This window comes from Canis lupus, chromosome 34 (genome assembly GCF_048164855.1).
Source record: "Canis lupus baileyi chromosome 34, mCanLup2.hap1, whole genome shotgun sequence".
Taxonomy (NCBI): Eukaryota; Metazoa; Chordata; class Mammalia; order Carnivora; family Canidae; genus Canis; species Canis lupus.
In genome coordinates, this window is record NC_132871.1 from 352,436 (window position 1) to 357,135 (window position 4,700).

At 33.5% G+C, this 4,700-nt stretch overlaps 1 non-coding gene across 1 annotated transcript; it reads left to right on the forward strand.

The window, feature by feature from the left end:
• The first annotated feature begins 4,080 nt into the window (after positions 1-4,080).
• Positions 4,081-4,192, forward strand: LOC140624637 (U6 spliceosomal RNA). Its single transcript, XR_012024095.1, has one exon. It is a non-coding gene; the product is annotated as a U6 spliceosomal RNA (small nuclear RNA).
• The last annotated feature ends 508 nt before the right edge of the window (positions 4,193-4,700 follow it).

Consider the following 4,700-nt stretch of genomic DNA (forward strand, 5'->3'; position numbering starts at 1 on the left):
ACAAAGTTGGAATGTAGGTGAAGAAAAAGGATGGAACCAGGCCAAGCTTCGGACTGTAGCCAAGACCATGTATATCGATTTTTCCTTGCCAAAATATTATCGGCATTTTTCAGAACTCTTGCTAAGGATTTGGAATCCATCTCTTTTCTGAATCTGCCACATGTTACAATTCTCTTTAGACCATGAGCTAATGTTGCGGGAGAGTAGAGCATCTGGCATCGTTAGAGCACTACACTCACTCTCTATGCTTAATGCAAGTATGCTGATGAGGAGCTCCCATATATTATTAAATAGAACTGTCTCTTTCATACCAAAATAGCAAAATTATGTTCACACTAACAAAATAAAACAAAAAAACAATAACTACAAAAATTTAAAAGAATTTAATAGGAACGTCTTATTCCTTATTTGTTATATTGTGTCTCGAATTTCTTTTGTCTCAGTCATAATATTCCCAGCTCATATCTTAGTGTAATGCTTTTTTTGAAATTCTGCTAACAGAAGATACATATGACTATAGTAATCATTTCCTAACTGAATAAAAGAGTAAAATGTAGGAGATAGGATTTAGATTATGAAATATTAACATAAGAAAATAAGATTTCATAAAAATTTTATTTTAAAGCCAAATATCTAATATTATACTGCTGCTGTTAGACTATAATCCTGTAGGTGTTTTTCCTGTCATTGTTTCAATTATTAAAATGATCTGATAAATCATATTATATTGATATTAATTCACCACAAAATGACCAACTTACTGCAATCCAATTTTTAGACTTATGTGATCAATAAGTCTTGATATGTTAAAGTGAGATCTGAGAAGGGAGAGGAAAGAATGTGAAGCTAACATATGACATAACTTGGAAAAGAAACTAATGGGAGTGAGATTTTGAGATGGAAAAAGTATTTGACCAAGTCTGTGAAGTAGGAGCCAGAGTGTTGGCTGGCTTAGGAGTGAAATTGAAGACAGGAGGAAGAGATATAAGAAAACAAGTAGTTGGGTAAATTTGATTTTATTTTACACCTTTAATTTGATTATTACTGTTGAATCTCTATCCATCCTTTAGTTAATAAATAATCCTGTGTAATGAGTACACTTCCTACCAAAATTCAAATGAAGAATGTGAAAAAAAAAGTTGTGGGTTAAGTTCAGGCTTTCCCTTATATTCAGTCGTAGTCATACAATTAGGAAAACATGCACACATTGCATTTAATGTAATGTATATATTTACTTATTTTTTTCAAAATATAGCATCCATGTACCTCATATGCTATTGCAGGGCACAAAGACAATGGCTTATACAAAAACTTGTTAAAGGTGGCATCACTTACTTTTCTTTTCTTTTTTTTTCTGGATTATGGTATGATTCCTGAGAAAGAGAACTGGAAAAGAACACATCCTGCTTGCACTTGAAACACATGAATTTTCAGAAGTCAATATGCTCCCTCTGAGATTTTATATTACTGTGCTTTCATTTTTCTTAGCTCTGTCCAAGGAAAGATCAAGAAGAAATGACACCCCAGGAGCAATGAACCCATCTGATGCTCACGATTTTTCTGTTACCACTCTTCCCTAAAGTGAATGAAAGCACCTTGAAGAATCTGATACCAGGGGTGGACACAGTAAGATGGTCCTGGTGTTCCTTGTTATGCCAGGAAGTAAGGAAGTACCACAAAAAGAGTGATGGGAACATGTCATAAGGACACAACTGCAATTTGAAGGGGCATTACTGGCCAGATCTGGGACAATTTCAGTACTAAAATAATTATACACCTTAATGAATTGTAATCCACTAAATGAATGGGAATTCAGGGGTCCACATTTATAAGTGGAGGAATGTATAATTAAAGAAAGGAGACCTCTTCCTTATAGTAAACACTGATGACCAACTGATCAATGTGGAGTGAATGTAAAATTTGGCAAATAATCATTTGAAAAACATTATGTCTACATGGAATTAGGCAAAATCATGAAGGTATGACAAATTTAAAAAAGAAATGTTTATTAGGAGTGGATATTTACATTATCTCACAGTGTCTCCCCACAGACTAATTATTAATTTCAAGGGAGAGAAGTCCATAATTGTACAGTGGAGATTTCAGCACTACTTTAATGAGGTGATCAAAACTAACATCACCAATGAAGGATAGATGGATATCATATGTCTCCAAAAGTGAACTTAGAAAGATACAGTGCAGCTATGCAGTATTCCAGCTGAGAGTGCATAACGTCAACCTAATCATGAGGAAACATCAGATGAACATAAGAGAGGAACATGGGACTTAAAAATGAGGTCTTTACTCTTCAAAATGTCAGTATCATAAAAGAAAGATTGTTAGGGATGTTCAAGATTAAAGGAAACTAAAGAGAAATAGCAGATAGCACAATATCTGGCCTCGGATTGGATACTCTAATACAGGGGGGAAATGGTGTAAATGACTTTTCTAGACCAACTAACAAAATTGAAATATTGATGCTAAAATAGATCCAAGTATTATAGCAATTTAAATTTACAAAGCTGATAATTGTACTGTGATTACATAACAGAATGTATTTATTTTTCATATTCTGGGGCAATGGGCTATGTAATTTATTCTTACTTGGTTATGTGTATATATGTTTCCCCCTAAGATCTTCAAGAAGGCAAGCATGTTCACTCTCACCACTTCTATTGATCATTGTATGGTGGTTCAGATAGATTCTAGATAGGTCAGTAGGGCAAAAAAAGTAAATGAAACCCATCCAGATTGGAAAATAAAAAAGTGGAACTTCTAAGTGAAGTTAATGCATTGCAGAGTACCAGATGAATATACTAAAATTAATTTTGTCATCTATATTAACAGCATAAGATTGGAAATTTAAATTTAAAGAAATACCATTTACAATAGCATTAAAAGATAAAGTACTTAAATCTGAAAAATATATACAAGGCCTATACATTGAATATCTGAAAACTCTGATGAAAGATTTCAAAAGAAGCTTAAATAAATGGAGAGATACACTGCATTTATGAAATGGAACACAAAATAATGTTGAGAAGTCGAGTTGGAAAAAAATTTAAAAAATTAAAAAAAAGAAGTCAAGTTGGATTATAAATTTTATGCAGTCTCAGTCAAAATACCAGCAGGATTTTTTTGGGGAGTAGAAACAGACAAGCTCATTCTGAGGTACATATAGAAATATAAATCACCCAAGAGGTGCCTGGGTGGCCCAGTCAGGTGAGCTGGTTTCCACTCAGGTCATGACCTCAGGGTCATGATATCAGGGTGGTGAGTCAGTCTCCACTCTTGGTGTCAAGTCTGCTCGAGATCCTCTCTCTTCCTGTGCTCTTCCTCCTGCTTGCATGCTCATGCTCTCTCTCCTGTCTCTAAAATAAATAAATAAGTCCTTTAAAAAATATATAAATTATCCAAATAGACAAAAACAACTTGAAAAAGAATGAATAAAGTTGGATGATAAAGACTATCTGACTTTAGGACTTATAGTAAATTACAGTAGTCCATACAGTGCGATCATGGTGTAAGGATAGACAGATTAATGGAACATAATTGAAATTACAGAAGTAGACATGCACATATGGTCAACTGATACCAAAAAAGATGCAAAGTCAATTGCATGAAGAAAAGATAGAATTCTTATATTGTGTTTGGAATAATGGAGTATTTATTTATTTATTTATTTATTTATTTATTTATTTATTGAGTATCCCTTTATTTAAAAAAATCTTGATCCATAGTTTTCGCCATATACAAAAAGAAACTCAAGATAGTTCATAGGCCTAAATAAAACACCAAAAAAGAAAATGTGAGAGAAAATATTTTTGATTTTGAGGTAGAGTTTTCTTAGATATAACACCAAAGCCCCCAAAACATCAAAGAAATAGTTGATATACAGAACATCACCAAAATTAAGAACTTTAGGCCTTTGAACAACATTGTTAAAGAAATGAAGACAGTGACCAAACATGGGGAGAAAATATTTGCAAACCACACATCTAGTAAAGAACTTGTATTCAGAATACATAGAGAACTCTCAAAACTCAATAGGGATACAACAACTCAATTTAAAATAATAACGTTTGCTTTGGTGTGACATATGCTAAAATATGAACAATACAGAGTAGATTAGCATGGCTCCGGCAGTAGGAAGATGTACACATTTGTGGGGAAAAAAGCAAACAAAAGATTTGAATAGACACTTTATCAAAGAAAATGTACACACATTTTGTGTGTGTGTGTTTGGTAAAAAGCACATGAAAAGATGGCCAATATCATTAGTCACTGGAGAAATATAAATCAGAACAATTAGGTACCAGTGCACACCTATTAGAAAGTCTACAGCTAAAATATTGATAAGGTGTTAAAATGTTGATGAGGATAGACAGCTACTAAAATCCTCATATGCTGCTGGTACCAATGCGACGTGATACAACTGCTCTGGAAAACAGTTTTCAGCTCAAGAGTTAAATATACTTTCACCATAGGGTCCAGTCATTTCATTTCTAGCTGTTCACTCAATAAAAAGGAGAGCCTATAAGTATACATGTTGATGGATGTTATTTGTAATAACCCTAAACTGGGAACAGTCTCTATCTCCAACAACAGGTCAGTGGGTAACAAATTGTAGACTTTGGTATGGAATGGACTACTGCTCGGTTACGAAAATCATCAACTACGGAGCCAGTCACCAATCTTGA